Source organism: Phyllostomus hastatus, unplaced genomic scaffold (genome assembly GCF_019186645.2).
Source record: "Phyllostomus hastatus isolate PE091 unplaced genomic scaffold, TTU_PhHast_1.1 phas_scaffold_93, whole genome shotgun sequence".
Lineage (NCBI taxonomy): Eukaryota > Metazoa > Chordata > Mammalia > Chiroptera > Phyllostomidae > Phyllostomus > Phyllostomus hastatus.
This window is the reverse complement of record NW_025334042.1, coordinates 10085652-10098744: the sequence shown is the minus strand read 5'-3', so window position 1 is coordinate 10098744 and position 13093 is coordinate 10085652. Positions and strand designations below refer to the sequence as shown.

General features: G+C 43.2%; 1 protein-coding gene across 2 annotated transcripts in view; it reads left to right on the top strand.

The window, feature by feature from the left end:
• The window catches only part of RASSF3 (Ras association domain family member 3), a 73293-nt gene that overhangs the window by 32494 nt on the left and 27706 nt on the right, over positions 1–13093 (top strand). The gene's annotated exons all lie outside the window — the stretch shown is intronic.

Genomic DNA, 13093 nt, shown 5'->3' with positions numbered 1-13093 from the left:
AGATCTGTGGTTTCTTTACAGACACACTGTCTATTTTTAAAATGTTTGCATCTTTCAGTGTGTGCATTAGTACACGGCAGGCACTCAGACCTGTTTAACACGTCCATGCACCGTAGTCTTACAGGGATTATGTCTGTTTTGTAGAGGAGACAGGTGCATTTATTTGCCCAGCTGGCATTTGGGCAGCCCTCAGACTGAGGGAGCGCCCAATACTGACATGAATGATGACTTCTTACTCTTTTTTTTAAGTATATTTTATTGATTATGCTATTACAGTTGTTCAGTTTTTTTCCCCTTTGTCCCCCTCTGCCTGGTACCCCCATTCCCCCGTAGTTCATGTCCATGGGTTGTGCATATAAGTTCTTTGGCTTCTCTATTTCCTATACTACTCTTAACCCTCCCCCTGTCTGTTTTGTGCCTGCCAATTACACTGACTTCTTACTTTCCATGCACGGTTGTCTTTGCTTCTCTGACTTCCAGGAGAGTTACTAGAGTATGTGATGGAATTATGTCAGGGTTACCACAGTAACCGCATACTTATATTTCATGGTTGTGTGGTACTTGGAAAACTTTGGCCATTTCAGTATGTAATTCTCTTTATGTTTAAAGTCTTGGCATCTCTAGCAACCAGCCAGTAGTGCATCCGCAGAGCGGAGTCTGGGGGTGATGACCGTGACCCGGCTCAGGCCACCTTAGCCTCCCCGGGTTGGCAGAGGGTGGGCGTTGGTGGAGCTCCTTCCTTCTCTGGACCACAAGCAAGTTTGCTTTGGGAAGGGATATTATTGCTGCAGTGTCGGGTTGCCAGTTCTCTGTCTCTTCCCCCACTCTGACCCCACTAAAATAAATCTAGTGGCACTGGATGGACTCATTTCCTCCTTGCACAGTAATGTTGCCAACAGTCTAATTTTTAATTAAAAGTTAGGGGTGGAGGGAGGTACAAGAGGGTAGGGGGAGTTAAATGGTGATGAAAGAAGACATGACTTGGGGTGGTAAACACAATACAATAAAAGTTTTAAGAGAAATATTTAAAACAAACAAAAAACCCTTTATATTCCACTTGGAACAAATTCACCAAGATGGCCTTCTCTTATTTCTAGGTAAACAATATCAGTTATGTCCTCCTTTGCTATTGCATTAAGTTCTGTGAAAGCTCTTAAAACAATGCTGATGCTGTGATTCACAGCTAATGACACCAATACCTATCCCAGGAAAAATCTCTTGCAGAGAGATCAGTAATTCAAAGCTGGACATACAATGTAGGTGATATATTATAGAACTGCACACCTGAGACTGTATAATTTTATTAACCAATGTCACCTCAATCAATTCAGTAAAAAGAAACTGGACAAAGCACATGCTTCCCTCTAAGCAGCACTGGTGTATGGTGTGGGTTCGTGTGAGCCATAGAAGTTTCCAGATAGACACAGTGTTCACAAGGGTTTTATTTAGTGTTTAGCTCTCTGTAATTATAAGGAAGTAATATATCCTTTTTTTTTTTAAGCATGTGATATTCTAGGTACGTGCTATTGCTTCATTTAAGAGGACGTAGCATGCGGATTTAACACAGAGACAGAGAGGGAGAGAGAGGGGGAGAGAGAGAGTGCGAGCGAGTGCACGCATGCCTGGCTGGGTCAGCTTTGGCTGGGGGAGGCAGGAATCTGCAGAACAGGTGGGCAGCTCTAGTCTCCCCTGGCGGGGATGGAGAAGTGACATCTGGGCATGTTCTGGAGAGTGTCACTGTTTTAGGAACATACATCTAGTTTTTTTTTAAGAATCATACATTCTTTTAATCCTAACTGGAATCTGAAGTTACTGGAGGAGGACAAGATCTTGGGTGTGCCTAGTAACAACATTTCTGAACACAGTGTTTATGGAAAAGGATTATTTTCTAGGTTATTTATGGTGTCTGTCTATCTACATTTGATGGTAGTGGATAAGTTATTGGACTTTTAAGTACTTGCTAAGTATTTTGGGAGATGTAGGAGTGTAAGACTATCAATTAGATATAAAGTTTAGCATTGTGTTAATGGGAAGGAGGGGGTGGAGCTACTAATGGGTGTGCAGGGTTTCTAGATGGTGGTGATGGCAATACAACTTCGTGACTATACTGAAACCATTGACTTGTACACTTCCAAGTGGGTGAGTTTTATGGTATGAGTTATAGCTCAATAATGATGTGTTTTAAAAAGGGGATCTTATTAATGAATTTGCACTGCAGAGAAGTTTCCAAAATTGTTTCTGATTGTCCATGTTCCTTTTTCCAATCTCCAGATCTCCTAAAGCAGTTGAAATGAAAGATAACCCAGACACTCTTTTCTCCTGGTGGTGGGGAAAAGTTGTTCACACAAGCCTGAGTCTGTAAGCCCAGAGATAAGAAATATCAGGCGGAAGGCCCACTTAGGCAGAAACCAGAGAAATGGGCCTGACTGATGGGAAATCTGGGATTTCCTGATAGTGGCCCCTGAATTTATGGACCATTCTAGGCTGTCAACAAAGCAGCTGTCAGAGAGTAAAATTCTTGTGCATGCTACAAATGGATCAACCTTGAGGATGTTAGGGTAAGTGATATAAGCCAGTCATTAAAGGACGAATATTGCATGATTCCACTTACATGAGCTAGCTGGAGTAGCCAGATTCGGTGACCAGAGCAGGGTGAATGGTGGTTGCCAGGGGCTGGAGGAGGGGAGCAGATATGGAAGGGGCACTGTCTCATGAGGACAGCTTCAGCTGGGAAAGATGAAAGAGCTCTGGAGATGGGTGGTGGGGATGGCCGCCCAGCTGTGGGGATGTACTCAGTGCCAGTGAACTGGACACTTAAAAATGGTTCGTTGGGGGAGGCGGGTATAAGGGGACTAAATAGTAATGGAAAAAATAAATATTAAATTTGAAAGAAAAGGTTCAAATGGTAGATTCTGTGTTATGTATATTTAACCACAATTAAGAAAAAGAAGAGTAAAATTGCATAGAGGAAAGGGGGATGGGACAGGGTGTTTGGATCCCCTACCAGACTGGGCACCTTTCCTGTTGGCCTCCTTTTTTTTGTCTGCTGCTGTCCTGAGTGTGTGTGTGGGACAACCAGAATTCCCAGGGAGGTCCCTGCCGGCGCCGCCTTCGTTCTAGTCCTTCCAGCCATCACGGACAGAAGGAGCATCTCCGGGGTGCCAGAAACTGAGCTCGGGACTGGGGAGGTGGGGAGAGATGCATTTGCTTGAAAAAAAAAAATCGTCACACTGTTGTGCTCATCTGGTAGGACATGTGGGTGGCACTATTTAGGTAGTATTTGGTGGGTGGCAGGGACATGTCTGGAAGCCTAATTTAAAGTAGTAAAATCAACATGTGGCTGAAATCTGATACCTGCAGATGTACTCTTTAAAAAAAGACAGAGCGTCTCTAGAGGAATAAGGCTTGTCTGTACCCTAAAAATTCTTTACAGGAAAAAAGTCCACGTGGATCCAGAGGAACTGCATTCTCCGTGAGGAGCTGCCAGGATGAGGATGAGGTAAAGGGGGGGCTGCGGTTTCCTGAGTCAGGAGGAGAAAGACGCAGCAAGTTCCTTAGGGAGCTGTTGCGCTGCTCAGTGGAGGAGAGACAAAAATACAGATGTGTATTTTGTTTGTAAACTGAACATCGAGTTTACAGAGTGTCTTAGCCCTTTGGGCTGCTATCAACAGGTACCACAGACTGAGTAGCACATAAACCACAGAAATTCATTTCTTACGTTCTGCAGTTTTTGAAGTCACAGATCACGGGGCTAGCAGATTTGGTGTCTGGCGGGGGCCCACTTCCTTGGTCACAACGGTGTTTTTGCCGTGACCTCCCATGGCCAAAGGTCTCTTAGCCGCTGTTTTAGGAGGGCACTGGGCCCTCATGACCCAGTCACGTCCCAAAGGCGCCACCTCCTCATACCGTCCCACTGGGGCTTGGGATTCAACATGGGAATTTCGGAAGGACCCAGACGTTTGCTCTACACCACAGCAGTATTATAAATAAGTAAGAACTAGTTAAATGAATTATGGAAGAGATGCCTCAGAGTCAGGTGGGTTAGTGACCTGGAGCTCAAAGACTGTATTTTCAAAGCACACGTCAAAGTCTTGGTAATATTTTCAAGCAGGACCTTTCTCAGAGGCAGTCTTACCGGTGGAGTAGGGTATCCACCTGGAGGAAGAAGGAGGTGGAGTAGAGGTGAAGTGGGGGCAAGGATGTGATATTTTTGGAACAGTTTGAGATCCAAAGTAATTTCCTGATAAGATTTGTTTTTGCCTGCATTAAACCTGAACTGTGGCCACTCTCTTACTAATCAAAAAGTCAAAAAGCAACTTAGACAAGCTTGGAAAACTGGGTTCCTAACTCGGGAGCTGAATTCTGAGTTGGAACCTAAGAATCTTAGAAAAAGCTGGCTTTAGGATGGGGCGGGGATCAGTTTTTGTGGAGTACCTTTTCTGATTGGAGGTTTGTTTGTGAATTTCACAATAAAGTCATCAGAGTCTTTATTTTCCATCGCTTTTCCATGGTAGGGAAGAGGGTTGGGTGGGAGGAAATTGCGCCAGTTCAGAATATAGCAGATTAAAAAAAAAGATTTTATTTGCTTATTTTTAGAGTGAGGGGAAGGGAAAGAGAAAGGGAAACATCAATGTGTGGTTGCCTCTTATGCGCCCCCCCACTGGGGACCTGGCCTGCAACCCAGGCATGTTCCCCGACTAGGAATTGAACTAGTGACCCTTTGGTTTGCAGCCCACACTCAATCTGCTGAGCCATACCAGCGAGGGCCAGAATATAGCAGATTTTAAAAGGAAGTTTAGAAAAACCAAATGCTAAGAATTGTTAACAATGTTTCTGAAAATAAATCTTTTTTTTTCCTGAACAGGAAAACTAGAAAATAATTGCACTAAAAGTGATACTTCTTTCTTTCCACTTGTTAGTAATTCCATTATCATTAATCATTCCATGTAGAAGCCATGGTAACAGACATTTAAGGAAACTATTAAAGAGCTAGCTCATTGCATTTGAGGGTGCGAACACTGGGGAGCCTGTGTTGGCCAGTGTTGTGAGGGAGCTGCTGCCTGAACCTGCCTTGGTGATATTAGGAATAAATGCAGCATCACATTTTGGAAGTAAGGTCAATATTTTGTCCGTAATCTAATTTCTTGACCTTAACAGAGTAGGAAGAAATTTTTAAAAAATAAAAGTTGGCAACACTGTCATTTGTTTTTCCTTATGAAAACTGGGAAATTTATTTTGAAAGGGTTTTTTTTTTTTTTTGCGATGACTAAAATAGTATATACTCAATGCAGAAGTCTTGGAAATTAGAAAAAAATTGAGCCGTTTCTGGAAAACCTCTTCCTTTCAGGCATTCTCTTTCAAGATTAGCATTGGTTTTGTTTGGGCAAGCTTTGTCCCTGTGACTTGCCTTTCACCATGACACTGGCCCTCTGTGGTTTGGGGACACTTTTGTGGAGCATGTGTCAGGGGCTGCGGAGGCAGAACTTTCCCTGCCTCTTCTCCAGCCGTTTGATTTTGGAGGGTTTGGGAGTCAGTCACCTGGCCACCTCACCCCGTCAGCCTCCTGTCTTTTCCATGGGGAGCTCGAGGAGCTTTGCTCTGAATTTGTTACACATGAAATCCTGTAGCTCTGCTGAACCACACATCCTGTGGCAACCCCTCTGTAGTGAACGTGTGTTCCCAGGGTTTGTGTCAAAGTCGGGGGCGTGACAGTCAGAACACCTTCTGTGCAGACACTTCGGGTTCAGATTCTGAGCCATTGCTCAGGGAGGTGTGGCGGTGACAAGTTCCACTGGGTTTACTCATACATACTTGGTAATAGTGTTTCTTAGATAACATGATCTGATTTACCTGATGCAAAGCAGGGGGTGCTCAGAAAGGGTTGTCTCCATAGATGCTGTGCACACAGACACCTGCTTGTTGCCTTCATTCAGAAGTCTTTTTGGGCCCGGCCCCTGTGCCAGGCCTTGCTCTAGGTGCTGGACACCAAATTAGAAAAAATGCTTGCCCTCAGGGAGCTCAGATTCTTGTGGGGGGGAAGCAGTAATAAACAAGATAAATGCCTAAAGTGTGTGACAGAGTAAATAGTGGTAAGTACTCAGCACACAAGAGAGTATGGGAGTGTGCGCACTGTGTGTGCATGCGTGCGCTGGAGAGAGGGAGCATTGAATCATTTAACCTGCAGTGCAGCTGCATGCTGTTCCCATGGTGGTAGTGGGCCTTTACCGCTCCTGCTGGAGCCCAGAACTCACCCTCTGTTGAAGTGATCGCTGCCCCTGGTGTGGTGTTTGTGGGAGGAGGTGGGTTCCAGATCATCCCTGGCTGGGAATGAGGGCTCCTGGTTTGAGGAGAGAAGGGAGGTGTGGAGGGAGAATGTGTGTGTGTGTGTGTGTGTGTGTGTGTGTGTGTGTGTGTGGTCTTTGGCTATACAAGGAGAGTGTTTAGAATAGTGTCAAACATTCAATAAATTTTAGCTATTATGTTAGTACTGTTTAGATATTACATGCCTTCTGTTATAAAACTCAAAGCTTTAAATAGAAAGCAGAGGGGCCACTTTCTTGGAAAAAGTGCCCGAGGCTAGAGGCATTAATTACATGAGCACCAAATTTGGACCATAGACTTAATGTTGACCACCCTCCTCCCAGTCTTTCCCCGACTGGCACTTCCTCGTTCAAGTCTCTCATCTCCTCTCCTCCCCCCAGCCTTTCATCCCCCGGGGCCATTTCGGAGGAATAGGTTTTAAGGCGGGAACCTGGGTAATGTATGTAACAAAGGTCAAATGTGTAACAAAAGCCTTTTTGTGTTACTATCCAGTGAGGAGGGAAAAAGAAGAAACATTCTCAAAGCACAGTCAGTTTTCTAAAAAGGTACCTGGATGAAGGGAAGAGGATAAGAAATCTAGTAAAGGTGTAGCATATACTGATTAACGGGGGAAAAAATACAGTGGTTACTTAAACTCTAGCCATATCTTGTTTAGTGACTAAATTTGAGTGTTGGAAAATGCAAAAATTCATTCAGGGATTCAAGCTTATTCTATGTAGCTTATACCTGCAGTTTCTCATTACTTCCTAGTGATGCTTTTTAGATTAAGGAATGTGAATTTCATTCCTGGCATTAATGATTACACTTCAAAAACTTTACTGAAGCTATTGGTAATTATTTCACTTCCCTGTACAGTATGTGTACCTCAGTTTAACAATGGTCACTGGTCACTTTAATCATAAATCTCCATTGAAAATATTAGAATGACCTCTCTTCCCTAATAAAATCAGCCCTGGCTGGTGTGGCTCAGTGGATTGAGCACCGGCCTGAATGAGAACCAAAGGGTTGCTGGTTTGATTCCCAGTCAGGGCACATGTGTGGGTTGTGGGCCAGGTCCCCAGTAGGGGGCACACAAGAGGCAACCAACCACACATTGATGTTTCCTTCTCTTTCTCCCTCTCTTCCTCTCTCTTTAAAAATATATAAAATCTTTTTTTTTCCTCAAGTCAGAGATCCAGAATTAAAAGGTAGAGGGTTGTCTGTTGGTCATGGCATTTTGTGAACTAAGTCATCTAAAGTCAGAAAAGCAATAAAGTGTAGAGGCAAGTTTTAGCTTGGATCTGGGCTAGAATGGCAGCCTCTCAACCAGCTGTATAAAGTTTGGGCAGATTAGTATCTCCGTCTCAGTTTTCTCACATGTGAAATAGTTGTTATCTCACAAGGTTGTGATGATTAAATGGCACACAGTCGTAGATGCTAAAATTAAATCTGATTTGGCTTCTGTCAGAAATAGTTTGTACATTCCTAATAATTGGTTTAGAGAGCCCTCAGTCAGATCGCCCAATTGATAACATGAATTTTTTAAAAAGATTTTATTTATTTATTTTTAGAGAGATGAAAAGGGAGGGAGAAAGAGAAGGAGAGAAACGTCGATGTGAGAGAGAAACAGATTGTTGTCTCTCACAGGCCTCAGCTGGGGTCCTGGCCCACAACCCAGGCCTGGGGGCCCTGACCAGGAATCCGGCCAGCGGCCTCTTTCTGTCTGCGGGACTCGGCCAGCCCACTGAGCCCCACCAGTCAGGGCAACATTAATTTTTAATGTTAGATTTTACTGGAATATTATTAAACACTGACTTTAAAGTTGGTCTTTAGCAATAACATTAAATTAAATCGTAGTAAGACAGGCTAGTAAGCCAGGACAAGTGGAATAGAGAACTGAGACAGGCAGTTAAATGTCCAAGCCATTTACAGCCATCTAGGAAATCAGAAAATACTAGCTTTCCTAACCAGGGACACTTAATAGTAAATGGTTTACATTACACTTCTCCGAAACCAGAGGGTAAATTGCTTGATTCACCCTACTCAGGGAGATAGATAACGAAAGTCCAGTGAGTGCCAATTGTGCCAAACACACCCAAGGGCGGATGAAGTCAGGGGAATAAATCTCGTTTTGGTGAAGTCAGCATAAAGCTGGTGAGTATTCTATTGAGATCCTCCCCTAAGATCCCAGCCTGTAAACCCTCAAGAGGGGGACCCACTGTGCACTCTCCCTCTGGGAGCACGGCGGTGCCCTCCCCTCCCCCCCACCTGCCCCCAGGCATGTTGCTTTCACTTTTCTCTCTCCTAAGCTCCAAGGGTCCTTCTTTTGCTTCTGTAACTTGTTTCCTGGGCCTACACGGAAATTTTATAACTTGAGTTCTTGGCTCTGAATTCTTTCTTTGCCGAATTAAAAAACTGAGGTCCAATTTTGCTGCCAATACCATGGGTAACAGCAGTAGCAATAATGATGATGGGTGCCAACCAGACGGTGTGAAGGGCTTGATGTATGTTATCTTGGTTACTCGTGGGGAGGGGGAATCCCCTTACTCCCCTGAGTTCTTGTGGCTGGGTTAATATCAAAATTGACATAAGGCAGATTAATAGGAGAAAAACCAATTTAATACAAATTCTTGGGGATTATAACATGATACCCAACTAGGGCCCAAAAGCCTTTCATGACCTCAAATACTTCTTTTCGAGCCCCTGCTTGCCTGCAAGGTTTCTTTTGAGAAATCAGCTGATAGCCTTATGGGAACTCCTTTGTAGGTAACTCTCTCCTTTCTTCTGTCTTCTTTTAGGATTCTCTCTTTGTCTTTAATCTTGGGTAACTTAATGATGATGTGGCTTGGTGTGTTCCTCTGTGGGTCCAACTTCTTTGGGACTCTCTCGGATTCCTGGACTTCCTGGAAGGCTATTTCCTTTGCCAGATTGGGGAAGTTTTCCTTCATTATTTGTTCAAATAAGTTTTCAATTTCTTGCTGTTGTTGTTCTTCTTCTGATACCCCTATAATTCGGATATTAGAACATTTCATGCTGTCCCAGAGGTTCATAAGTCTCTCTTCACTTTTTTGAACTCTTGTTTCTTCATTTTGTTCCAGTTGGATGTTTATTTTTTCCTTTTGTTCCAAATCATTGCTTTGAGTCCTGGTTTCCTTCCTGTCACTGCTGATTCCCTGAATATTTTGCTTTATTTCATTTTGGGTATCTTTCATTTGTTTTGTTTGTTTGTTTGTTTTTCATTTTTCAACCAAGCTCAATCAGTTCTGTGAGCATTTTGATGACCAGGGCTTTAACTTCTCCATCAGATAGGTTGGTTGTCTCCTCCTCCCTCAGCTCTCTTTCTGAGGGTTTGCTCTGTTCTTTCATTTGGGCCATATTTCTTTGTCTTGGTACACCGTTCTGATTGTTCTGGTTGACTTTTTCTTTAATTCCTTGGTTGTCAGAGTTCCATGCAGTTTGATTTTCTGGCGCTTTTGGTGGTTTATTGATTTTAGATTGGTTGTTATCCTCCTTTCGGTTGTGCAAGAAAGTGAGGGGTTTCTACCTATGCCTCCATCTTGGCCGGAAGAAGCAGCTTTATTATATCCTTTACACAAAGAAACAATCAACTTGTGAAGGATCAGCAGGACAAAGAAACTTAGGTTTACGTGCTCATAGTGACGAATCTCAGCAAGGTTTGGGCTTGGGCATTAAATTACCTAAGGAGTAACAAATTTTGTTTACATATGCTTTATGGCCCTGAAATCCCTAGCTGTGGTGATAAGGATGCGTTTTTTTCCTTAGCTTCCAGGTAGCAGCAGGGAGGGTACCTTTCAAATGGGAGATTTCTCTCTCTCCTTGAGTGACACAGAGAGGTTGGAGTGGTCCTGTATTGGCAGTTTCTTAAGTAACTTTAATTAAAAATAATCAGTATGCCTTTGTGGGCTATTTTGGGGTAGCCTGCCATGTTCATTTTGCTGACAAGAAACTGAAGCTAGAGTGAGATTAAGAGATTTAGCAAGCAATGAAAGAAAAATGTTAATGTTCAAAGACCACTTTTTGTTGGTCAAGATAATATGATCTGAAGTCCTGAGAGGTTGCTTATAAAAGATGGCAGTGAGAGCTTCCTCTTGGAACCAGCTCAGCGTTTTGCAGGACAGAAGACACGTCTCCTGTGGGCCTTAAAGAAATGGACCATCAGATACTTCTCCAGCTACGTGGGTTTGAGACCAACACAGACTTGGAATGGGCGCGTGCAGTGTAGCGGCGAACCGCGCCATCCAGACACAAGGGGGAGGAGTTCAAGGGGCTGTTGTAAACCCGGAGTCCATCGGAGGAAACGGGGGGTTTGAGATGTAGTGGCTTTTCTTTTGTTTTTCCTTCTTCATTGAATTTATAGGGGTGACATTGGTTAATAAAAGTATAGGTTTCAGGTATAGTGGCTTTTCATTGGCTGAGTGGTTGCCAGGTGAGGAAGAGATCCTCCTTCCTGCTGGAGTAGCTGAGTAGAAAAACATCTTCCTCTCAGAGGTGGAAAATACCATATTTTGCCATGTATAATGAATGCTCTCCTGTGTATAATGTGCACCCATGTTTTTGGCCCAAACTTTCAGGAAAAAAAAGCTTTCATGTTAATTTTTAAAATTCAATTGTTTTTTATTTATATATAGAAACAAAATAAATGATCATATTCCAGAGTATTATTTTGCATGTGGATATCATTACTGCTTTCTAGAGTTACACTTTTAATGAATTAAAAGCTTTCTAGAGTTACTTTTAAAAGAATTAAAAACATTTATATAGATATGGAATTAGTACTACCCCTATATAATGTGCATCCTTATTTTTCCCTCAAAAGTTTGGGCAAAAAAGTGTGCTTTTATGCATGGCAAAATAAGGTGCATCTAATCCTGTCTGGGGGAGTTGACGAGGAGTCGTAGGGCATGAGAGCTCTGCCTGCAGGCCCCCCCAACTCAAATTTAAATGAGGTTTGTGTTTCTTTTTTAATATTTTATTTATTTATTTTTAGACAGAAGGGTAGGGAAGGAGAAAGAGAGGGAGCGAAACATCAATGTTTGGTTGCCTCTTTTATGTCCCACACTGGGGAACCTGGCCCAGAACCCAGGATGTGCCCCAACAGGGGATCAAACTGGCGACCCTTTGGTTTGCAGGCCAGTGCTCAATCCACCGAGCCACACCAGCTGGGGCAGATTTCTGTTTCTTAATCTTCATGCTCACCCTTCAGTTGCGACAACATCCACCTGTGTTTCATGAAGTCAGTAGTGGGCCCTCTGAGTGCAGATCAGATGGAACCCTGAGAGTCTGCTGTGCAGGCATGAACTGCTCAGTGCTCTTTCCACCCACCAAGGACCTCGGACACGAAGGTGGTCCTATAGGATTACAGTGTAATAAATGATTGCGTTACTGGTTTATTTATTTATTGTATTATGCTTTCTGTCATTATTTTAGAGGGGATTTAGAGTGTGCTCCCCTCTACTTATGAAGAAAGTTGGCACCCTGACCGGGTGGCTCAGTCAGTTGGAGCCAGAAGGCTGCAGGTTTGATTCCCCCCTCAGGGTATGTACCTGGGTTGCTGGTTTGATCCCTGATTGAGGTTTCTCTCTCTCTATCTCTCTCTCCCCTCCCCCTCCCTCTCTCTGCAGAATCATTAAACATATTGTCAGGTGAGGATTAAAAAATGAAAAATAAAAAATGTATGGTATAAAATGGTATACTGTGCTATCCTGGCAGCAGCCTCATATCATACATCTCGTGTTTACTGTGTCTCTTGATTACGTTATTTTTGTGCTTGATTTATCTTGTGTTGTTTTGTACAGTAACAGGCAGTACAGGCTTGTGGCCTAGGAGCAATAGGCTGTGCCATACAGGTTAGATGTGTAGTAGGCTATAGCATTTAGGTCTTTGAAATGTGATGTTCGCACAACAACAGAAATACCTAATGACACATTCTCAGAACGTGTCCCCTCGTTAAGGGGCACACTGGACTGTATTTGCATAGTGTTCTTGAAAATTCCCAGGAAGTTTCTAAGTTTTCTTTCTTCTAAGTTGATCTGTTCACCTGGGAAGTAACTGGCTTTACCGCCGTTTGGTTGCTCTCAGTTCCCGTAGGAATGAGAGTCCAGCCAGTAACCTCTGTCTGCAGGGAAGGAAACAGGCTGGAGAAGCACAACACAGTTGGGTCACCAACACCCTGGGCAGCGTGTGAGACGTTGTGATGTGTGTCACAGTCGCCCTTTCTTCGGGATTACCGATGCGGACGGAGGCTGTCCAGGCAGCTGGGACCTTGTGGCGAACCAGCAGCTGGCTGTCCTTACACTTAGCGACTTAGAATTTTTGATGTACTCGATACTCTAGTTAATTGGAAATGAAAAACTAAGTTATAAAATGCAACATGACTTTTCCCTCCTTATAGCTTTGCTCATTTCCTCTCTTTGAATGTTGACATTTTAGTGAATACAGAGTGAATTATATTGATTTCGGTGTTTAAAAATAAGACCAAACACACCTCTCAAACCAATGTAAGAGTCCTGGGTGGGTCAAAAGAGCTATGAAAGATATTTTTGGGATGGATAGGAAACTCTGAATATGGGGTGTGTATGGATGATATTAAGAAATTATTATTGTTTTTTTTAGGGATGATAAGGGGTTTTGATGATGTAGGAGAATGTCCTTACACTTTAGAGATTCATGCTTGAGGATGTAGTGGTAGAGTGTTGTATCTACAATTTAGAAATGATTCTGCAAAAAGAATGAAGCTCACTCCTTATACAGGGATGGGATTACACCCACTGAG